Source organism: Vulpes vulpes, unplaced genomic scaffold (assembly GCF_048418805.1).
Source record: "Vulpes vulpes isolate BD-2025 unplaced genomic scaffold, VulVul3 Bu000000626, whole genome shotgun sequence".
In the NCBI taxonomy this organism is placed as follows: Eukaryota; Metazoa; Chordata; class Mammalia; order Carnivora; family Canidae; genus Vulpes; species Vulpes vulpes.
Window position 1 is genome coordinate 1,017,869 of NW_027325669.1, and position 25,878 is coordinate 1,043,746.

At 34.7% G+C, this 25,878-nt stretch overlaps 1 pseudogene; it reads left to right on the forward strand.

The window, feature by feature from the left end:
* The first annotated feature begins 4,799 nt into the window (after window positions 1–4,799).
* LOC140596442 (elongation factor 1-alpha 1 pseudogene) overlaps window positions 4,800–25,878 on the forward strand; it is a 103,550-nt pseudogene continuing 82,471 nt past the window's right edge.

Sequence of the window (25,878 nt, forward strand, 5' to 3'; positions counted from 1 at the left end):
AAAATATTTATGCACTATAATGTTAGATCATCCACAGTAAATACAAACAGGTCTCCAATGTTATGTGGTGCTAAGGTAAAGCTCCTTCAAGTGATCAACCAACTTACCCTTAACACAAAACCCTTCCTTTGACCATTTAATCAGTCTTTTCCCATGTACTTATTCCCACTTTTATGGAGCATTCTCTAGATTAAGCAGGGTAGCCACTGACATGTAAAGTCCTGGTAAAGTCCTGCTGCTTCTGACACCTGCACAGCTTCCGTGCCTGGCTAGCTTGGCACAATGGAGCCCAGCATGAAGGATGCCAACATCACAGGTTCAAATGCCATCTGGTACAAGTATCTGCCTTTCTGTCTTTCAGCCCCAGATTTTACCTCTTCACATCAGCCACCCCATATATCCTCTTCATGCTAGAACTGATGCAAAGCAAGTCAGTATCTTTGAGACACTACAGATCCCTAAAAGGAAGGACTGATACCACTTACAATTCAATTGAATGTTTAAAAAGACAGAGCCTTAGCCAGGCTTGAGTTTGGGTTCAATGTGCCAATACTAAACACTCAGCCAGCTTCTCCCTGGGGAACTCTGTGAGGAATGACTCTAGGGCCTTTGAGTGTGCTTACATAACTGCTTCAGTTCATTAAATAGCACCGTGGCTCTCCTGTTTTAAACAGAGCTGAATGTCTCCAATTTATGTGATCAATTAAACAACTGCTAAATAAACAGTATTTGGTAAATAGTGAATCAGCAAAAGAAGTTTCTCTCTCCTCATGAAAATCATCTACTAGCAATAGCTACATTTCTCAAAATTTTATAAGGCAATTATTCCTTTCATAGAATATTAGATATAGAAATTATGATGGGTAAAGGGAAGGATACAGAAAACAATGAGGTTGAAGTTGAAACACACACTGACACAAGGACTGCAATATAACTAACAGTGTTAATGCAACTCATCCACTAACTGATATCTGAATGGTGTGATAATTAGTGAACTAGTGATACCTTTTATTGGATATCTTACATTTATGGACAATTCAAATGACTTATAAAATCACAATACCCTTCTGAAAATGTCTTTCGCTCAAGAAGAAAACAAAAGAATAACAAAAGGAATTTTCTAGTTGTCCATGTTGAGAATTATTAAAAATAAAAATAAATGGCATTCATATATCAACCAAATACCCAAGATAGTCACTTTCACTCCATCACTCTATTCTGCTTAAGGGACTTCAAATGTGATCAACCTTACACTGAATTTTGCTCTATGGTAAATACTGTTGTAGCAAAATTTCAGTTAGTCTCACCCCCCTGCCAAATCTTTTTTTTTTTCAGATATATTTGCAAAGAAAACTATTGATTTATTTTTGTTTCATCTGCCCTCTCTGACCCTTCCATACCCATGGTAATGAACAGAAAAATGGTCAACAGGACCTGAAACAGGAAAGGAGACAAAAGGCAAAGATCAACAGAAGTGTACAGAATGGAAAACCAGGAACTGGGTAAGAGAGGTGACCCAGTTTTTATCAAGTCCTAAATTTATAACATGGCTTTTGAAGGTGGTCTTTTCTGTAAAACTTTGAATAGGTATAAACAAATGAAAAATCTCCAAAGTCACATTTTTCTCCATTTAAAAGTTTAACATATATTTTATAAATGAATTCTAAATAAGCCATTTATTATTTCCATACCTTTACTAGACAGAATCTGATTGAAAACTCATTGAAGATTGATCTTTGCAGACTTGCGTGCGTGCGCACACACAGACAAATTTTGTAAAGTAGAAGATACTACTTTGCTAAAAGCAACTATTTATTATATCTGTCAGTACAGAGAAATATACAAATCCTTTACTGTAGCTTTTATTTTCTTTTTGGCTCCACCTATGTTCTCATTATGGTATTATCTGATGAAGTTGATTAATGACCACAATTAAGGTAAAAGAGTACAGTATTTGGGAAGAAAGAGTAATCCGTGGAATTTCATTAAAGATGCCTCCTTTATATAAAGTTGTTTTATTAGAGTATTTTATTTAAAAATAAGAGACATCTCAAAGCTTCTTTACATAAAAAAGCATGCAATTACCCTAGGATGTCAATATTTTCATATTTTATGCTGAAGTGTATGAAAGATTCCATCTTCTTTGATGTTATTCAACATATTTCACCATTTCACTATTCTGATCAGATTTTCATGAGTTATGTCTCTCATGAACATCTTTCCACATTTCATACTGAACATTTGTCAATGACACATTCAGAGCCATACTATATATCCCAAGACAATGTTTTCCAAACTTTAATGTGCATATGAATCATGTAGGGATCTTAAATTGCAAATTTTGATTCAGTAGATCTTGGCTGGAACGGATTTTTGTGTATTTCTCCAAGCTCCCAGGTGGTTCCTGTACTCCACTACACAGACTACACTCTGAGTAGCTATGTACTAACACCCCCCAAAAATGGATTTAAAACCTGGTGTCCTGGGATGCCTGGGTGGCTCAGCAGTTGAGCACCTGCCTTAGGCTCAGGTCATGATCCCGGGTCCAGGGATCGAGTCCCACATCAGGCTCCCTGCATGGAGCCTGCTTCTCCCTCTGCCTGTGTCTCTGTCTCTGTCTCTCTCTGTCTCTCTCTCTCTCTCTGTCTCTCAAGAATAAATAAAATCTTAAAAAAATTTGGAAACATATTCACTGAAATGGAATCTAAACTAATGGGGCATCTATTTTTATTACACCACGAATTAAACAAATATTACCAAGACAGGGCAGCAGCACACAATTTTAAGCTTTTTATTAATATTGATATATTGACACATTCTAATCCACCACAAATTCTTATGAATGATTAGTCTTTGAGACAGTGTATGTATTTGTATCCTAAAAAAAATCTTAAAATCTTTTAGACATTACCTAAGGATTCTATAGGTGACAAATAAGAAAAAGAAAAAGAAGGAGGAGGAAGAGGAGGAGGAGGAGGAGGAGGAAGAAGAAAGAAGAAGAAGAAGAAGAAGAAGAAGAAGAAGAAGAAGAAGAAGAAGAAGAAGAAGAAATGAAGGAAAGAAAAAAGAGAAAGAAGGAAGATATAAATGAGTACCAGATATAAAATGTGATAAATTATGCCAAAAAAGTCCATGTTTTATATTATTTGTTTTTAGAAACTGAGAATTGATAGTGTGAAAGTACAAAGAACTGATCATATGATGTCAGGTTTGACAGATTGGTTAAAATCGTATTGGTTACTTCTCAATTTACTACATATATCAACTCAAGGATGAACAGCCTTATCAGCTATGTGCAGAGCTTGAGACCTGAGAAATACTAAGGCAGAAGACCAACTTCCATTTTATTCAAAACTCCTGTGCATGAATATGAATAAATCAATGCACACATGCATAATTTCCCCGTTTATTTTCCTTCTGCATCCTATCTCCATTTTCTCCTTTAATTTCTCAAAATGTACTTCTGGTAAAATTAAGTGGCTAGTTTAGGTCTATAGGAAATAGATACCTATGACATTTTGACTTTATTTAGATCAACTACCTTCTCTACTCAGCTACCTGCAATTGCTTGCATGGCAACCACTGTATTTAACAGCAATATTTTCTTTAATTTTTAATTAAGTTGTTAGAACTAGTCTGAATTTACTTGGTTTCCTGCTTTAAAGCTATAAAATGACCTAGAACAACTAATTGAGGAGATACAGTTTTCTTTTAGTTATGTATTAGTATGAAGTGAGAGCAGGGGGCAGGGTCCAGGAAAAAGTAGATGACAGAAGAATAAATCCTGTAGGATGATTCCTGTTTGGTCACGCTTCTTCTTACTTTCCCGCTAATACTGAACTGCTATAAAAATGCTTAAAGAATTGGGTATCTACTAGGCCTGGGTTCTACACAAATCTGCTGAACAAAATGCAAGCTGTAAAACACTGAAGAAAGAAAAAGTTAAAGCTTGTTTGTTTTTTAAATTGGCAATGTGTAATTACAAATATTCTACCTTTAAGGTATTTCACTTAAATTTAATATTTGTGAAGATAACCAAATTCAAAATTAATATTTGGGAGGTAAATTCATTCTGAATCTCTTGATAAATGTTTCTAAAGGTGAAAATAACCTAACACATCTACTCGTACTACTAACACAGTAGTACGACAAAATGCAGAAATACCCAAAGATTATGTTACTATCTAAATATTGTGACTTCTCAAAAGTACATCTCTAAATGCTTGAATTTTTTGGTTCAAAACATAAAAAAAGAAAAAGTTGTATATTTTAGACCCAAACATACTTGTATAGCATTAGTATTTGATGTTAAGATAACCATAAAGTGCCAAAAACTAAGGGCATAATTTATGATCCTAATAAAGCACAGCCATTAAATGGTTTAAATTGCTGTAAAGGAATAGTGAAATAATATGCAATTCCTTCTTTCAATAGGGAGGTTTGTTAGTCTGAAATTAATGTCCTCATATGTAACACTTTAACAACTTGTTCTGCATACAAAGTTCTACTGAGGAATAAAAGTCTCAGACCTTTAAAATCCCAAATACCTTATTTTGTTGGGTAAGGTTCTTCTGAGTAATATAGCTCCATAGGCTACAATTCTGTACCTTTTTTCTTTAAGACATTTCTTGATGTGAGTTTTAGGTCACTGTCATTTTGAAATATAAATCTTCTTGCAAGTTTCCTACCTGGTAAAATAGCATTTCACAATGGCATCCCTTTATGTTCTTCACTATCTATTATGGCACCAATGAACCTGTTGGAAAATATTTTTTTCACCGAAGATTCAGTCCCTCAATATGAGCTCCAATCGTGTCTCTAATCTTCACATCCTATCCTGCAAAAGGGCTGCCTCCTGGCTGGCATTTACAGTACAGCACGAAGGCCCTTATCTCTTTAGTCATTCCAAGGAGAGCATGGTGGAGAGAAACCTCTCCAAGCCACTCGTAAGTGGAGATCCCACAGGTATGTGGTTAATGACCTTCACAACATTTTCTGCATATTGTCTGCTTTTGAGTAGGAACTCTACTGTATGTTTTGGTTGCAAATATTCCTACAATTCAGTTACAGCTTCTACAAAGTTGGCCTTGGCTTAAATAGGCAAATTATCACTGTCAATCTATTGTATTTAGGCTCTATTTCCTCAGGCCCTGAACAAAGGAATCATAAATTCCATTTTCAGAAATGTCTCTTTCCATGGCTTCATGTCTCTCTCCCTAGGCTGAGAAACTATAGAAGAGACTATATTGTTTAATTCAGAAGAAATGTTTTCCCTTGAAAATGGTAGAGCTAACATTTATTAAATGTTTCCCACATATCAGGCAGTGTTCTAAAAGCCCTTGAGAATCCACTGACTCAGGCTTCTGATCAATCTTATTTGGTACACTTATTCCCATTTTATAAATCAGAAAGCAGAGAGCCAGAAGTTAAATATCTTGCCCAAAGTCACAACTATCATTTTGTAGAATCAGGATTCAAACTCAGGCTTTGAATTTAAGGAGCACACTACTATCCACAATGATATACTGCCTATAAAACTATGTTGACAGAGTAGAACTTCTTCCTTTCCTTAATATCTATCCTAATCCTATATTTACAAACTACAAGTTTGTGCCTTTTGACTGCTTTCACCCATTTCCCCTAACCTTAACCACACCTCTGGCAACCATCAATCTTTTCTGTTTTTAGGTTCCAGAGAATGATGGCTTAGCACTCATCATTTGGAGATTATATATATATATTTTTTTTTTCGTATTACTAAGAAAGATAAAGCTATCTTTTCTTCAGAACATCTGTAGAGTACTAGGTACCATGTTTAAAAAGTCAAAAAATATTTTTCATTACATAGGAAAAAATCTTAAAATGAGTAGTGTCTGGGAAATAGAATTCTAAATCAGTAGTTGAAAAATGGGGAAAGATTTGGCTGAAGAAAAACAAGAGAAAGAAAAGTATTGTCATGAAGATTATTATTATAAAAACGATTTACAATAGAGGACAAATTAGGAACAATTAGGAACGAATTAGGCCAACGGTTCCTAAGGCAGTTTTTGGTCCACATAAGACTAGATTTTTTTTTTTTAAGATTTTATTTATTTATTCATGAGAGACACAGAGAGAGAGAGAGGCAGAGACACAAGCAGAGGGAGAAACAGGCTCCACGCAGGGAGCCCGATATGTGACTGGATCCCGGGACTCCAGGACCATGCCCTGGGCAGAAGGCAGGCGCTAAACCACTGAGCCACCCAGGGATCCCCTAGATCTTATATAACAAAATCATCTCATGGGGGAAAAGAACATAGGCAAATACCTAAAGGAAAAAAATGAACTTACTGTTTCTAAATCAATTCAAGCAGAGGGGTCCCATCCTTAAGGATGGACTTTAGACAGTCCCTCTATTGGTTTTAGTGATAAATGAGATGATCACTATAGTTCCTTCCAACAACAGGATTCTGAGAGCCTCTATTTTTTCATGTATTCTTCTTGTTTTGAGTTTTTTTTTAAACACGTTTGCCTTTCTCTTTGCCATTTCCCCCTATTTTTTGCAGACTACACACTTATATAAAACAAGTTAACCATTCATTCTAAGTCAGACTCATTTTCAAAAAACAGCAAAAAGATGTTTCTGAATAAATCTTCTAAGTATAATGGCATCTCACAAAATTGCTTAATAATGACTATAATTTACTTAATTCTTTTTTTTTTTTTTTTCCCCATAGAAAATATCCCCTCCTCATTTAAGGAACTTTTTTTTTTTTTTTTTTTTTTTTTTTACTTTGGTGAATTGTGGGAAGTTCATAAATTTTATGGTTTATACATTTTATTTGTTTTGGAATGCACAGATAAATTCAAGTTCAAAAGCAAAGAGATATATTACAAAATGACTCCCTGAGTTCCATGATATAAGAATCTAGAGAGTTAAAGTTCAATAACATTACTTTCATGAATTCTGAGTGCATAAGAGGTGAAATCAGAATATATACTGCATGGGGAAAAAATTGCAATGGCCTGTAAACAGCTTCCAGGGTGCAGTCAACATATGTGATTGATCCTGGCTTATATTTAAATTGCTAATATATAATTAAGTAATTTTAGACTTTGAATTTAGCAACCCATGCACATTAAATTAAAGGAGTTACAACTCCTTGTTATTGTTGAAGTTGTAGTCCTAGTAACTTAAAAAGATTTTCTGCAAAGGTAGCCTTGAAATTATTGGTAAGCTCCTCTACACAAATGAAGCTATGTACTGCAATTAGCAATCATATGGGATGTACTCTTGATGTGTCATGACAAAGATCTAAAAGAAATATGCATTGTACAGAGTGACTTAGAAAGTTATAATTTAAAATAAATTTTGGCATACCTGAAACTTACATATTCTCTGGCTTATGGCCTGGTAGAAACAGCTACAGACCTGCAGTCAGATGCCAAGGCTTGGCTCTGGCACTCTCCAACTATATGACTCTAAGAAAGTCATTTAAACAACCTATGTTTCATTCTACCATCTGTTAAATGTTGACAAAGTGGGAGTGGAAACAGGCACCAATCTAACTTCAGAGCCTAACTTCACAGCCTAATCTGTGAGGATAAATGTAATAACAGATGTGAAACACCTTTTGATATCCAAATACCCCAAGCAAATGTAAGATTTAATTAGACTAGTCAAATAGTAGAGCTGCCTAGTTGGGGAGTTCAAAATATTCTATATATTTACATAACAAAACACTAATTTGGGGATTTTTTTTCTTCAAATATTCTATAGGAATCAACATCCTTCTAAGGTAATGAAAAATGGAGACAAGAGGCTATTTCTAGATTCTCCCCAAGGAGAAGATAGTTTATTTGTATTTGGCACAACAGGCTGATAGTCTAATACTCGAGTCACCTTAAACTAAATGGGGGAATCCCTCAAGTTTTAGGTACTTGGTTTTTCATTAATATTTCTATGTTAACCTCTGTTCTTTTTTCATCAAAATAATACAGCATGCTTGAGACTTAATAAAACTACTTGATTTAAAAGAAAATATTATTTCTTGTAGAAATATAGAGATGGATATATAGATAGATATCTAGAGTATCTCTATTGAGAACAAATTTAACCTATGAGAAAATATTTTACTAGCATTATTAAAAATTGGACAGATAGAACACTGAAATTTTAAAGTCACGAAGCTTGTAATTATATTCAACTTAATTTGCAAGTCAATTTTTAAATCTTTAAGGTTATTCTGCACATTATTGGTAGTAGTATAAAAATGAGCTGAACTTACTCATGATTTGCTTGAACCCAAATCTTTAAATGCTTATAAATAGAAGAGTAGCAATAATATCTTTGTCTCAAAGAGAAAAAAATTCACATTATTATGAATATATATAGGATTTCTGCCAACTCCAAATAGCATCTAATAAATTAACAATGGTGCTCGTGACTAATATGTCCAAAGGAAGGATATTGTACAATAAATACTTTCTGCCTTCTGGGAAACTCATATTTATTGTAGATAGTTCCCCAGGGGCCTCATATTAAGTAAGCCTGCTTTGGAAAATGAATTGGCTTATTTACAGTGCAATGGCATTTAAGGATTGTAAGTTCCTCAAGGGTAGGTGCAATGCTTCATCATTTTTGAGCACTAGTGACTAGCACAGGATGGAAAATATTTAACAATCATTAAATATTAACAAATGAATTCAGTTAGTCATTATTTAGTATATAATCGATTTACTACTCTGGCCGATAGTTAGATCCTACTAAAAGAGGAGGATAATTTTACTGTGTGAGAAATGGCTCCATAAAACATATACCCATATGCTAATTGGTGAAATTGCTTATGTTTATAAATAACTGACAGTAAGTGATAATTTAAAAATGGGAATTCCAACCAAGGGACAAACATAAAAGAAGTCAAAGTTAGTAACCAAGCTGATTGCCATTTGTCTGCAAAAGTATATGTTATCGAATGGGAAACGGTTTGCAGGGAATCTGTAAAATGGGTACCCAAGGAGCAATGATCTGTCCATACTGCTATCACTAGTAGATCAAGAACCCTCTGGAGTCCATGACATTTATTCCCAACAGTGTAGATGGAAGCTTTGGACCTAAGCAGTCCAATATGATAGCTACTAGCCGCATGTGGATATTTAAATTAAAATTGATTAGAGTGAAATAAAAGATTTAGATTTTCAATCAAAAAATTGTTTTTTCAGTCTGAATAGTCATATTTTAAATGATCAGTAGCCAAATACAGTTTGGTAGCTAATATATTAGTAGAGACACAGAATATTTCCTTCATCACAGAAAGTTGTAGTGAACAGTCAGAACAGAGATTTAAAATAAATTGTATTAGTAGCACGATTTTGAATAATAGAATTATTGTCACATTTAAGAAGAAGAAAAAACAAAACTTCTCTCTTACTTACACTTTCTGTCCCCTACAATAATTTAAATAAGCTTACTGCTGTTATATACTAATGCAGTATAGCAATGCCTCTTAGAATCTATAAAAACTCCAATGGCTATCACATATTCTTTAGTTCGATTTAAGTACTTCTCTTTCTCTTTTTAACCATGCTTATATACTCACAGGAAAATATTTGTATGTTTTGGTGAACGTTTTTTTTTTTTTTCCTATCCTGATGTTATGTTAGGCCTTTTGTTTCTCAGTGAGTAACATTGCTGCAGTACTAGGTAAACTCACTTGTTACAGTGTAGCAAAAAGAGATTATACAGACTGCTCAAAGTTGGCCCCATACCTATCAAATGTTCACAGTGAAGGTATGAACTGGACTCTACTGACTGAAAAATATCACAGTAGTTTCTTAATTTTACAACAAGAGCCATTAAAACTATTCAGCACATACTCTTAATATTAATATTCTGTCCTTACCAAGCAAAATTATATCTTAGTTTTCACTTTATAATGTAAGCTTTTAATTTTTTTATTATCTTTTTTTAAGATTCATTTATTTATTTCAGAGAGAGAGAGAGAGAGAGAGAGAGAGAGCATGGAGGGAGGGACAAAAGGAGAGGGAGAGAGTATCTTGAGTAGATTCCCAGCTAAGAGCAGAGCTTGATGTGGGGCTCAGTGCAGTGCTCCAAGTGGGAGCTTGATCCCACAACCCCAGTATCATGCCCTGAGTTGAAATCAAGAGCCAGAAGCTTAACAGGCTGAGCCACCCAAGTGGTTCTAAAGTAAACTTTTAAAATGGAAAATATGTGCTAACGAACAACTAACTAACTAACTAAATATATGTATGTATATATATAATAATCTAGTCTGTATTTCTTTTTTGAGAATTATAAACATTCTGTTTTGTAGACCCATCTCTTTCAACACTGTTGGGTGGGTTAATTCCTAAGGAATTTACCTGCAATATCTGAACATTTTAACTATATCAAAGTGGTGTGCTCTCATGAAGTCTTGTCTGAACATCCTATAAGCTTCCCTATGTACCTAGTCTCTGTTTAATTGCAGTTGATAGAGTGTACTTGTGGTTGACAAAACTGTATTTTTCCAAGGATAACTAAGTATATAATAGTATATTGGTACTATTTATTGAGCACTCTCTATACACCAAACACTGACTCTAGCTAGAAGAGAATACTGATTTCCAGACTTCCAGAATATTACTCTGCCTGCTAAAGACTGTATCATAACCTAGCCACTTGAGAAGGGTGACATTCCTTGTTATGCTGATGATAGAAATTCATAATCATTTGTCATTGTGATTAGAGAGAGAAGAAAATTCCCTTAGTCTGCAGAAAAGCCTCAAAATGTTAATATTCTTTCCCTTTGGAAAGACAGACATAAGAGCTTTGTTAATGGATTTCTTTGTGATTTAATACAACATATTAAAAGCAGGACTTGCGACTCTTGAATAAAGAAGTAAATGTTGTTTCGTAAAGATGGTCATTCATCATTAGTTATAAGAAGTCTATTTGTAATTTGAAGTTCTAATTTAATTAGTGTCACATCCTTGAAGGCTGCCTTGTGTCAACTGTTGTAATGACACGCTATCTGTTCTTCAACAGCGTAGGTTGCTAACAAGCATTTCAACTGGAACAAAATGATAATGAGAAGAACAACGGAAGTGTTAATTACCTATGCAATTAAAGTACCTTATATGCACACTAATGTAGCACTCTACTGTATTTACATTTCTAATGGCTATTCATCTTCAGTTGAAAATACCTATTGGCGCTATTTATAATAACTTCACAGTTAAATTATGGCAAGAGGTAATGGTGTGGCTTAAAGGCTGTGTCTACAAAGCTACAATCTAGCCAGTTTTTGTATATACTCATTCAAGAAATTTGTATCAGTATGCATTAATGAAGATATGTTGTACACCATGCATGGCACAAATTTTGGCTATATGCAACAGAAGAAATTATTTCCTTCTCAAAACATACACTGAACTATTTAAGTATTATTGTGTCGTTTTTATGTTATTAAACAGTAAACTTAGCAAAAAAAAATCATAAGTTAGTAAGTATAATATATGCTTTAAAAACTTAAGCATCTAGTCCTAATTGCCTTTGGAATGTATAGCACCTAAATGAAGATTCTAAATTGCTTGAAACATAATCCTCCTTCCTTTTCTTCTTTTGTAAATTCTAGTGACAGGCTGCATATAGGTGGTGCTCAATAAATGTTAGCAGTAACTTCTTAAGTTACAGTAAAAAAAAAAAAAAAGTTAGCAGTAACTTCTTAAGTTACTATTACAGAAGATGTTTAACTCATCTGACACTGGATGTTCACCAGATAGGTGATAGCTATTGAGATTAGGTTGTTACTTTGGAAAAATATAGTCTATTATTCATACAGAAATTTTGTAGCATCTTGCCTGAAACATTGAACAATGGATTTTGAAAATAAGATAGAACTTTAAATCTTTAGACTTTAAAATATGCATTTACAGAAAAAATAGTTTGCTATGGTACAGTTATTAGAAAAAAGACTCATTCAGGTTTTGTTGTCAATGTTATTTGTTTAGGGTGAAGTAAAGATTTTATTATTAAAGCAAAAGATCAATTTATGCTAAACAATTACAACAAATTCTATGTAATGACTTTGTTTGCAGAGAACAGTTTTAAAAAATGATACAGATATTTTCCAATTACAAAATTATCCAAACACAAAATTATTCATATCTATGGAAGGAAGGGATATCCAATATAAATTTGTTTCCATTAAAATAATGTGTGAGGTTTGTTCCTACGCAGTCATGCAGGAGAGCTGATAGCAAATTTTCTTTGGGGAGTACAAATTTAGCATTCTAAAATCATGGGTCAGTTCATCATGGCATACATTAACTTGCATTAGCAATATGGGATTCATATAAATATATTTGGTTTATATTATTTTGAAATTCTAGTAGTAGCTTAAAAAACAGTTTTTGGGATACCCATGTGCCATTCAGTGTGCTTGAAACATTTCCAGAATTTGTTTAATTCATTCGTCACAAGTTGGCTTCCATCATCTCTCCAGTGTACAAAGAGAAAACTGAAGCTCAGAATAATTAATCTGATTGAAGCTCATACAGCCAATGAATGACACGTGCCAGGTCTTTAGATTCCTGGTTTACTTTGGGTTCCTCACACTCTGGAAAGGTTGCCTCTTGGTCTAGTAAACACAAAAAGACAAATATCCTGCTACATGGCTCGGTGTTTGTTTTTGTTTTTGTTTTGTTTTTAACTAAAAGACAGTTAAACATTGTTTGAAAAGCATCAGTAATTATTAGAAAAAAAGATACATTTTCTTTTCAAAGAGTAAGAGATAAATTAATACCATATCCATTATTTTTTAGAACTTAAGCAGGTTTTGTATATTTTGAAGGGGGAAACACAGCTTACTAACCATCACAGTGATTGGTTCGTTTCTCCCCTTCAATTGTATCCATCACACTGAATGGAGGTTATGGAAAGATAATTTGTCCTGATATAAAGCGCCCTCTCTAACAATTAGAAAAGCATAAAATGGAATTGACTTCCCCTTGAGATTCCGATTCAGAGTCAATGACACGTAAAGTATATTTATTGACGAGTCACAGGCTTGGGACTTGATAAGCCTGTGGAGAGCATTTATTGCACAGAAAAGAGGGAGTGGTATGAACTGCCTTTGTAACTCTGGGTGTCTGTGTTTCTAATTTAGGGAGCTTTCAGGAAAAAAAAAAATTCATGACAGGGAAGGAGACAGTACAAAAAGAGAAAAAGAAAACTGCCTCAAGCAGGAAATACAGCCTACTTGCATTTTATGGAAACTTGAGATACGGCACATCTAAAATAGGTCAAGATAAATATAATAATAAAGTCTCACCTAAAGCAAAAGAAAAGCACAGACATTTAAAACTGGGGATGGGAAGGCTGTCAAGTCCTGAGATCATTTTGTAGTTGTGCCACTTAGCCTAGTAAATAAGTAACTCTTGCCATTTTGCCAGAAATGGGCAAACAATATCTATTCTGCTTGCACTGGGGCTTCTGTGGGTGATGCTCAGGACTACTTAATTATTTTAGCATCCACTGTTATTGTAATTTACTTTTTTTTAATTCTTAACTAAACAATATCCAGGTAGTCCTAAGTGGTGGTGTTGGAGCTTAAAATATGCTTTTCCAAACCAAACTTTGGAAGAGGTGTTTAGAGTGATAAAACACCATCAAAATATTCAAGAAACTGTGCAGTTAATTCAAAAGCAAATACCCCGAGAAACATAAGCAGTAGTGCTGAGAAATAGTAAGAGAGAATAAAGTAAAAGTGCACTGTAATAGTTGTGGAATTATGTACTCCAAAAATGTATGCCCATTCTTTACATTTATTTCTATGGGAAAATTAATTATGAATGATGCTAATGCTGATTTATACAAAAATGTTAAGGAAAGGGCTCTGCAACTGTAATATTTTTAGCCAAAAAAACCATGAATAGAAAGGATTTATACTTATACTTATATATATATATATATATATATATATATATATATATATATATTTCTATTAAGATCAATCTAAAATCACAACCATATAGCAAAAGACAATAAATTTGTCTTAGAAAATGATTCGATTAAAAATACAGTCTTAGGTTATCAATTTCAAAATACATACACACATACTGAATTCATATTTAAGGATATGTACAAACATATATATATATATATATTTCAATAACTCCATGCATCCCTATTACCGAACCATTTTTCTTCTCCACAAAGTTGTCTCTTTTCAAAGAAAGAATTGCCATTTGAACATTCCTATCTTTCTGTTGAAATCACAGCAAAACAAACATTTTTTCCAATCTTTAAGTACCTTAGGGTTAGACATTATTTTGTGTTTACCACTATCACTTGCTTGTTCCTGTTCATCAGTATGTGTGTTGGAAGGGTCAGCTATACTTTCCCTTTTACGGATGAGGAAAATGAGTCTTAAATAAAATATTTTCCATATTCATGGGATCCCCCTTCCAGTCTCTCAGCCCAGATGTACCAAAGATTCAGAAGCTCAATGACTATTGGGCTCTGCTCAAGCTGCCTTCTCCCAGAGGCCTACTCAGATCAACCTATCTACAACAGCATTGCCAGCATGTAAGACACCTGCTCAGTTAAAGGCTTCACCCATCACTCTGATTTGTTTCTTCTTAATACTTTCAAGATTTTTATATTAGACATCTATTTGTGTTCCTCTTACCCCACCCATTCATTCCCCCTGCACCACACCTTCATTGTCCAAACACAAACACATACATACAGACTCTTAGAATTCTCCTTTTTGTTTAATTCAGAGGCCAGAGTTTGGTGCACACTGACTATCAACAGATGAGTTGAATGATGTATCTTTCCAAGGCAATAAGGTCAGATTAGCTAGAACTTGACTATAAAGTTTTCTGAGTCCAAGTGGAAGCTTTTCTTGGCTATACCATACAGAACTACCTTTCCCACAAGGGGTTGAGAAGAGAACCACTACATGTGGAGCAGTTATTAAAGTATATAACATCTTTTTTTCCCTGACTTAATTATAATTTATATTTCTCTAATATGTATTTTGTGACTGACTCATTAGGGATACAATCTTTTGTCTTCAATCAAAACAGAAATTTCACAAGTTTATGAGCACAAACACCTGGCTTATCTAGCATAATCCATCTTTCTTGCAGACAGCACCCTAACTAGAGGAGGATTTTCAGTTAATCACAATGCAAAGTATATTTTCTTAGATTTATGTTAGAAATTAGTAGCAGCTGCCCACATCAATATTTTAAGGATAATTCCACTAAAGTACTCCTCCAATTTAAAACTGAAAACTCAAATATCTATCAGGATAGTTCAGGGATGCAGAAGATATATTTCTAAATTTTGGTTTATTGTAAAATATGTTATGTTTGCAGGAGATTTTAAATGATGAATTTCCACTGCCAGAATAAGTTATAGCTTGTATTTAGTTAGCCTGTTATTCCAGTCTCGTTGGGCCCGCTCACTTCATAAACTACTTGCAGTTCCTCCATTGTGGCCTACCAGTATTTGTGGTGAGTCCCAATGAATTATTTTAGGAAATAAAATAAGAAGTTCTGGCCAAAAGATAACTTTAACTCTGTGTTTCAGTGTGTGATTCTATAAGGAAGGAGGGATAATTTTTTTTAACTTCCAGTTTATTTTCCTAGTGAACCCTACAAATAAACTTTCTTATGAGACATGTTTTTCCCCAAAAGTAACTCACAAACAAGGGAATCAGCTACTTGACTAATTTCCAACCAACAGGTACAAACATTTCGATTAACAGAATACATAGGAAAAACAATCACAAACAGAGTAAATGCAATGCTACATAATTCCTCCCTGCTCCTCCTTTTCTCTCACTCTGGAAAAGTACATTTATTTATTCCGTGTGGAGTGTAAGGTTTGGTCAGCCTATGCACCACCCTCTCTGAACCTGTACCTTAATAATAATGCTGGTGACAATAACAGATTATATTTATTAAACCTTCACCATGTATTCTGAATTGCCTGAAATGCTTGAGATATAATAGCTAACTTCTTCCAACAGTTCAGTGGAGGTGAATATTTTCATAACAGCAGAGAAGAGTGCTGAGAGACCCCACACATCTCCCCACATTTGTTCTCCCCCTTTCCCTGGCCACACGAGTATCTGTTTCCCACTTCCCTTGCAGCACAGTGTGGTTATGCTACTAAATTTCTACAAGTGTAAGCAGAAGTTATATACATAACTTCCTAGGCATCTTCTGAAAAGGATTTGTCACAGACTTGCTCTCCATTTCCTTTTCAGTGTCAGAAAGTGATAGTGGCAGGGACACTGTTGAAGTTAGGTGCTGAGCATGGAAGAGCCTTCCCTTTAGCCTATGTTCCTGAACAACTTCATGGAGCTGAGCACATCTGTTTGCCTCAATTCTTAGGTGAAAGGGAAACATTTTCCACTTCAACCTCTGTAATCCAGGATCTTCTTGTTACAGCAGACGAGCTTTCACCTTAGCGAAGGCACCTGATTTTACGCATGAGAAGACTGACACTGAGAAAACTGTAGGTCCTTGCTTAAGATCACAGCACGTATCCTACACAGAGTACATCATCAGTTAAAAAAAAGAAAAGAAAATCTTTAAATGGGCAACTGGCCAAGAAGAGTAAAAAACAGATGACTGATTTTAATATTAATTTTTACAGCCAACCCTTTCCTCAATCTCATACACTTGTTTGTGTATTCTAGGATAGGGAGCAGTCTAAAAATACGAGATTTTCTTAATAAATCATTGTATTCAAGAGTAGCTAGGACTTTCCCCGAACTGGCAAATAATTCACCTCCAGGATGACCTTTTCCTATATCTGTCCTACAATGTATTCATCCCCATTATTATTGTCCTAGGTCCTTAGCCTCAGCAACTAGCATAGGATCTGGTACATAGGTTATCTTTGATAAATGTTTTCTTTTGAAAGAACAATTCAACAGTATAACTGCATGTCTATGATTCACTATAGAATCTTTTAAAAATCCTAGAAGGCTGACTTAGAAAACATGGGACTCTAGCAGTTTGAGTTTGCTTATGACTATCGAAATTTCCCAGAATTTTTAAAAGTATGGTTTAATAACCAGCATCATGGCTTCTCTAGAAATTGGTTCTTTAATTTTAAACTACTTTAATTTTATTTTTTTCTAAATAAATGTATGTTGGAGCTAAAAGGTTAAGTAACTTCCTAAATGAGCAAAATTATGAAGGTTGACTTGTTTAAAGTCACATACATTTTGTGTTAGTAAATACTGACTTTTATTTTTCCATTTAAATTCAATTAATTAACATACACTGTATTATTAGTTTCAGAGGTATTCAGGGATTCACCAATCTTATAATACCCAGTGCTCATTACATCACATGCCTTCTTTAATCACCCAGTTACCCCCCTCCCCAATCCCCCCCCTCCAGCCACCCTCTTGTTTCCTATGAATAAGAGTCTCTTGTGGTCTGTCTCCCTCTCCGATTTCATCCTGTTTTATTTTTCCCTCCCTTTCCCTATGATCCTCTGTTTTATTTCTTAAATTCCACGTATGAGATCATATAATAGTCTTTCTCTGATTGACTTATCTCACTCAGCATAATACCTCCAGTTCCATCTACATTGATGTAAATGGTTAAGTATTAATCCTTCTTAAGTAGTATCCCACTGTGTGTGTGTGTGTGTGTGTGTGTGTGTATCATATCTTCTTTATCATCTGTAGATGGACATCAGGGATCTTCCATAGTTTGACTATTGTGAACATTGCTGCTATAAACATTGGTGTGAAGGTGCCCCTTCGGATCACTATGTTTGTATCTTTAGGGTAAATACCTAGTAGTGCAATTGCTGGGTCAGAGGGTAGCTCTATTTTCAACTTTTTTTAAAGATTTTTTTTTTTAAATTTACTTATCAGAGACAGGGAGGGGCTGAGGGTGGCAGAGGGAGAAGCAGGCTCCATTCAGGAAACCTGACATGAGACTCGATCCCGGGTCTCCAGGATCACGCCCTGGGCTGAAGGCAGTGCTAAACTGCTAAGCCACCGGGGCTGCCCTCTATTTCCAACATTTTGAGGGACTTCCATATTGTTTTGCAGAGTGGCTGCACCAGTTTGCATTCTCACCAATATAGATTTCACTGACTTTTAAATGAATTATATAGTCAGGATAATATTTTACTATTTTTCAGCAATTGTATTTCTCCTTGGCGTTTAGACCGAGAACTGAGTCTTTTTAATATCTGTATGATAGATAACTTAGGTATGCAAACAATTAAAGAGAGTAGGCATGGTGATTCTCAGAGAAGTAATCCAAGGCCTCTTTATTTGATTGATTGGTTGATTGATTGATTGATTGATTATTTATTTATTTTAGGTGGGGGAGAGAGAGAAAGCAATACCCAGCATTTTTCTGGGCCTTAAAAACAAACAAACAAACAAACAAACAAAAAAATTCAGACTCTAAACAAAGCCTCTCAGGGAATGGCCTTAGTTCACTAAGAAAACTATCTTTTAGTTTAGTCCTACCAGGTATAGGCTGGAACTTACTAGAGGGCCATCAAGAAGATTCTTAAAGTATCACCCTAAAAGCAGGCATTTGTTTCCATACTGTAGGAGGTGAACTTGCATTTCTGTTTGCCAAAATCCATTGGCAGTAGGATATCAGCTATTGTTATTTTTATCAAAAATATAAAGTACTAAAATGTTGATATTTACTAAGAACCACAGACAAGATTTGTTATCAGAATGCTTATTCTAGAAAGAATTTTGACTTCAAAATTCTGACAATGAGGGATGCCTGGGTGCCTCAGTGGTTGAGCGTCTGCCTTTGGCTCAGGGTCTGATTTAGGTGTCCTGGGATGGACTCCCCCATGGGGCTCCTCTGACTCTGCCTAGGTCTCTGCCCCTCTCTCTCTGTGTCTCTCATGAATAAATAAATAAAATCTTAAAAAAAAAATTCTGACAGTGAATTTTTACTGTGGTTTTAAATGCTAAATAGACTATTCATGAAGATAACATATTTATTTCTTAAGCTTTCTAAAGGCCATTGTGTAAGGGGAAATGAAGTGCTATATAATTATCATGACATTCATAAGAAGAATTTAAAGAGTTTATCATGGGTAACTTAACAAGGTGTTAATGAGAAGTCACATTAACATGAACACTCAAGTGAACTGTACTTAAGAATGTTATCATGCTTAGAACTGGGGAGCTAATATCTATCACAATGTGAAAACAAAGAAAAATCTTGCATTTAATTTACAGTAAGATTCCTATTTTACCTGTGATAATTAAGTTAAGGCTTCCAAAATACAAAACAGAAAACACCAAGATGCAAGTCTATTTTGTTTAAAGTTATAAAATGCTTTAATTATCATTAGAGAAATTTCATCTAAAATCTAGGCCAACCTACATCAACTTCTCAGGAACCTATTTCTGGTCAGGTTTCTATGGTTTGGTGTGACAAATTTCCGAACGCTACAATGGCCTTCAGGGATGTCTGCTTTTTTACGCTCCTTTTCTGTAACGTTCAGAAGAATTTCAAAGGTGTTCATTTCTGTCTTTAAATCTCTATAGCAAGATAAAATATGAAAGACTAATTATGCTCAGATCTCCTGTTTAAATATATGCGTGACGAATTTCTAGTCTCATTATTTGACTAAATCATCATTGATGTCATAAATACTAATCACAGGGTTATATCATACAAGTCCTTTGGCTTAGATCTAAATTCCATAGATCCCAGCTATGATTTTTCCTTAATACCTTTTGTTAAATAAATATATTTATTCTAATCAAAAAGGAAAAATGAGCTTGATCAAATACAACTGATTTTCCTCAAATCTTAAAAATTCAACCACAGCAAAGTAAAACTAGTGAACGATTTTGATTTTTTTCTTCAGAATAGGTCAAAGTCTCTATTCTCTCCAACATTTGTATGTCTGTAGCATAAAAATGTCTACTCTTTCATATTGTATTTATATAAAGGACCAGTTTATTATAATTGAAAAGGCAGCAAATGAATCATGGCATTAACAGTTGCTCTCTTTTCTTACGCTACCAATGACTGTTAGTTTACAACAGAAGGAAGAGAATTTCTCACACACCTACACACATACTCACTCAGAATAGTGTGGAGAAAAGATTTTTAGGTTTTGATCTCAAATCTCTTGGTTCCAATCCAAATTTTTCTTTTTCCCTCCCAAAGCAAGTTCCCAATTGAACTACTCGGCTTTACTGCTACTCTGTCCCTTATCTCAGAAGTGTTGACTAAATTCTCAAGGAGCAAGGTACGTATCTGTTGAAATCACTATGTATAGAGAATGTCAAAGTATCTTACATACGGTACCAGTTATGATTATGGAAACACTTTGATTTCCTGGAGCCCCATCTTCTGAAATCCTCAGTTAAATTTAAATTATTCTTCAATGTAAATTTAATGAAAGAAAACAATAGCATATGAGTGTATTTGTTTAAAAGCAACTTCCAGACCATTCACATCATGCCAGTATATTTGTTTAAAAGCAACTTTCAAGCCATCTTCTACTATGTATATCTCTTTAGAAGTGAGCAAATGTATGGTATGATGATCCCAGAACTACCAGGTTTAACCAAAGATATTTCATTTGTATTCAGAAGATTTTACTTCCTAAGATGTGATGTGGAATATCATAATAAAAGAAATAGTATTTAAAGGATATGGGAATGCTTTTGTAAATTAAAAAGAAAGTAATCATAAACCCCCTTCATTTCAAACAAACTGCAGTACTGATCAAAATTCTGTTTTGATGAGTTATGTATTCAATCAAGAAATCTTTACTAATCTCCTACTATGTGCCATTGCTCAAATGAGGTAAGAAAAGATAAAGGAAGGAAGGAAGGCAAGCAAAAGCATGATTAATCAGATGAGTGAATGTATAGTTCCAGATTGAGCAAGGTGACCTAAAAAAAAGTGTAAATTCCAGACAGGTTTGACGCTAAAAAATGTATAGGAATGACTTAGGCAAAGAGGGATGTAAAGAGCCATAAAACGAAAGAAGGAGCCTGTCCTCAGACAAAGCACCTGGGCATGGGTTGGTGGTGGTGGTGGTGGGGGGGGTGCTTGTATTGATGTTTATTACCTGGAAGTTAAGAGATTCCTATCAAAACCTTGAGGTGTGGTTAGAGTGTTGGGGGGATCAATGTGGTTACTTAAATTAAATTTCACATAAAAATAATTCACTTTGACAGTTTCTCCCAAACAACACCATATCACTGCAGATACTTAGAGATTAAAGCTAAAAGTTTGATTTTGGTTTGTTTTGTTTTTAAAGTTTTTAGTATTGTTTCATTTTTCCATAATTTTATAATGTTTTCAGAGTTATTTTCAACATGGCAGTAATATAATGTTTGGGGATGGAGAGAGACAAACACTATCAATGGTTAAACACTGAATCAAAGTGTCACTAATTCTTCCTCACAGTAGGCTGCAAGTAAGACAGAACTTTCCATTGCAAATAAGATAAAAATGTGAGGGAACCAAGCCCCCTTTAACTACCCATGGACTGATGGGCTTTTCATAAGTTTACTATTTTAAAAAAATTGTCTGCAGTGAGAGAAAACTTAAAAAATAATAATAAGAGCAGTGCTATCAAGACTATTTCTTTTACATCAACTAAAAGGATTTATTCAAAAAGCTTAAATAAGCCAAGCAGCCAAATAAACTTAAGTGATTGGTATTCATTTAAAATCAGTAACTATCAGTCAGGATGTACTCGAATCCATAGCTCCTCATTGTCAAATATAATGGCCATGATTGAAAACAAGTGGAAAATGTTCAACCATTTGTGAGGCTTCAGTCAATGATATGATACAGTATTTATTGAACTTAAAACCTAAAGCATTTTCAAAAAAACAAATAACAGTCATTGATTGCTGAATTCACAGTGACATATGCCCAGTGTCAAGACAGCATTTTAGTTATGACAGGCAGTTCTTCCATATGGGAAGATTCAATCATAATTCACTTTTCTTTATTGAGTTGTGAGAATTAAGAGACATCTACTAAAACCTGAATTTAAAATACCTGGGAAAAATTGAATGCCAGTGGCAAACTTAAGTCACTGGAAATTTCTGTGCATGTTGTGCGGACACATGTATATCCATATACAGTGTTGTTGGATGTAGGAATAATGGAAACTCAGATTGAGTAGAAAAGAAGTAATTCCCTACTTTGCAAATATTATTTCTTGCTAGTATCATCATCTACTCTGGTATCCTAAACCAAGAAATAGGATCAGCAATAGGACACGGAGGCTGCTTAATGCTTGGCATCTCCACATCAAATGACTTGTTGACAAAAATGAACAAACAAAAACAAAAACAAAAAACTCCTTTAGGGATAAGAGAAGAGCCTTAAATTTCCTCTGGTATGAAAGCCAGACAAAAGGAAAAGAAATAAAATATATGTATGCAATATTCATCTTAACCTAAAACAGAAGGTATTTTTCATTTGATTTTCAGAAAGAGGCTGTCACATTTTTTCTTGCTGCTTGTCCCATACAGCTGCCATTTTGGGCTGCAACAATGAGGCCAGTGTAGAAGGAGAATAAAGAAACAGGGTACATTTGGATTTGGACAATAAACTCATTCATGGCTTTTTCAGTCTGGAAGATTCTGAGACTTTAGCAACATAGTAATTGCTAAATAAGAATAAGGCAAATAGATTCTGATAAAGGCCAACACCAGTGATTTCAAAGAAAGGGAAATACTGCAAGGCGCTTAATTGTGAAAGGCTGCTCCATGGCGAATCAGGGAGGGTCAGTCGGCACAACTTCATCAAAAATAAGCGGAATCACTCTTTCCTTGTAAAACTCAAGGTCTTAAACTAACGATATTTAAAATAGAGGAATTCCAACCTAGGAAAAGGGGATGATTTTTAAAATTATCTCTGTCTTTTTAAATCTCTTTCCACTCTATGTTGTGTTTCTCGGGCCACTTTTATTTAAGAAAACTCAAATCTTGGGTTTGGTTCCAGAATTGACCTCAAGATTATTTCTTTCCTGATCTCTGACCAACTGGCTCTGTTATAATGGCAACAGTAAACTGGAAAGGGAGAGGACGTAAAAGGATAAATTTACCTCTGCCTTGTATTTTCAAAAGATTCCTGCTCTTCTTGATGATAAAGATCATAAACCGACACCAGGAAAGCAGACTCAAACTATCTACCACTCCTTACAATAACACGAACTTAAAGAGTGCTTTTTGAGATTCTCTTCCTTTTTTCTTTCTTTTTTTCTCCCTCTTGCTTTTCGCTATTGTCTCCTGGATGCTTTTACAGGAAAAAAAGCAGGTCAGTGTGCTGTTGGCAGGCTTTCCTCCCGTCCCTTTATCTGATTCCCTTGGTGATGGCAGCTTTTCTCTCTTCTTCTCCACTTCCCCTCAGCAAAAGAAGGAGGGTAGTTAACGTGCTTATACTTCAGTGCGTGACTCCTGCTCTGCATCTCTTTCCCCACCTGGTGCAAATCATGTTCAAAGTACATGACTAATCTTAAAGTAAAAATAAGTAGTTGAAAATAAATAAAAATTAAACAATGCCTCTGCTCAGAATGAGTCGGGGTGGAAGTGCTATGGCAATGTTACTCCGAGGGATGGTAGTTTCATGTTCTTGAGCCTGAAGCTTTATATATCCCCTCTTTATATTTACCCTCTGCTCCATTGGCATATGGATTTTTAGTACCAGATTTTCAGAAATCTCAACCTAACAACAAGAGCAACAGTCACAGACCCTTCATGTTTGTATCTGTATTTGTAAATACATAAATTATTTTTTTGTAAATACATAAATTAAATACACAGTTCTTTCTTCCTTCCTTCTTTTTCTCCTTTCCTTTTCCCTCCTTTCTTTCTCTCTTTCTAAATTACCAGAGACCAGGAGTTCACAGTGCAAAAGACTGGTGAAATTTTCACTCTTGTCTGGAAGTGCTTTCTTACTTACGTTGCCAATGACTAAATGCAGAATGTGGATTATGACAACTCATGATTACGTATTTGTTTTCAGATTGAGATATCTGTTATAATATATACATATATTGTATTATATACACATATATTTTTGTATACATATGTAATATAGCCATTGCCCCCTTTTCTATTGTCTTTCTACTTGTTATTTTGCATCAAGTCAGGTATTAAATTGAAATCAGAAATTTAACATTTAGAAATATAAATTAAATAAAGAAATCATTAATAGCTTTATTTGTTAGATATTTCATTTTAGTTTGTTTTTCAAGTCTGATTTTTGTTACGGACAGATCTTATATCTAGGTCAAAGAACAATGATTTTAATTATAGTTATAATTCTAATGCATTTTACATCATTTTACTAGTTACAATACATTTCTAACAAGCGTGTACTAGATTATTATATGTATGTGTTTGGCATCATGCTGGGTTTTATAGGCACTAAATTGTATGTTCTCCCCTTCAAATAGTTTGCATTTTTTTTTAATTTTTAAAAAAGATGTATTGATTTATTCTAAAGAGAGAGAGAGCACACAGGAGTGCATGTACACGAGTAGGAGGGAGCGGCAGAGGGCCAGAAGAAGGGAGAGAATCCTCAAGGAGACTCCCCACTGGGCACTGAACCTGACTTAGGCTCAATCCCAGGATCCTGAGATCATGACCTAAGCCAAAATCAAGAGTCAGTCTTTTAACCAACTGAGCCACCTAGGTGCCCCACAAACAGTTTGCATCTTTAAGATAGAGTGAATAGTTGTGATTTTTGCCTGCCCACGACCACAATATCAATTCCATCTTCTAACAATATTCCCTGGTTTTCCTTTGGCCCTGCAGCCATATCAAAAGAGTCTGTATAATCATTATTCTTCCACCCTCAGTATAAGAATTCGTTCTTTTCTGTGTGAGGTGAACAAAAAAATAAATAACAATAAAACTATTAGAATGTGAACCTGGAACTGTGGGTGACCAGATTTTCCCTCTGAACAGAACCAGCCTCGGAAAGAATCAAGCCCCGAGGAACCAAGATATTTAAAAAAGGTAACTACTAACAACATATTCTGAGGTTCTAGATTGAGATATATATGCCTTTTAAGCCATAAATCTTAAAATATCATTTACACGATCCATTAGATTCTTTTTCTTGCTTTGGCCAGTTTCAGTAGGGTTTCTGTCATCTGATCAATTAGGAAAATTAGACTACTACATACACTACTCTAAATCAGAATTTCTGCAAGTATGGTACATGAAGCAGCAACAGTAGTATCTCCTAGGAATTTGTTAGAAATGCAAAATTTCTGGTCCCACTTCGGATCTAACGACACTACAAACTCCAGGAATGGGGCACAGCTATCTGTGACTTCACAAGACCAGCAGAGGATGCCAATCCCCTCAGGTGATGGTCTCAAAAATGTTTTAATTCACTTGTATCCAGAATGTAAGGTGAAAATAGATTCCTCTTCTCCATAGATATTTCCAGTCTGTTAAGTAAAGGTCCTCTAAATTTGAAAGTTTGGGAGAGATCCACAAAGGAAATCTGCTTTAAGTAGCAGATGAAAGGAGAACCAGAACATGACAGAAGAAGGGGAATGTTGCTAACACATCAGGTTCTCCTGGACCTTTAAAAAAGTAAAGTGGAATAATTCATTCACAAAGGTGCATCTTCAAAACCAGACCTTATCTTTATCTTGGGCTGGAAATATTTTACTTGCCTCATAAGTCAGAGAAACTGCTGACATTCAGAAAAGCAATTGTGAACTAAGAAAGAGCCAGACCTGAGGAAATCTTTGAAAGGTGAATCGAATCAATAGGAGAAGTCAAGGGTTCAAATATTGGAAACGTAAAATATGTCAGTATGAGGCCATGTGTGGAAGGCTAATATAAGGTAAAGCCAACAGACAGT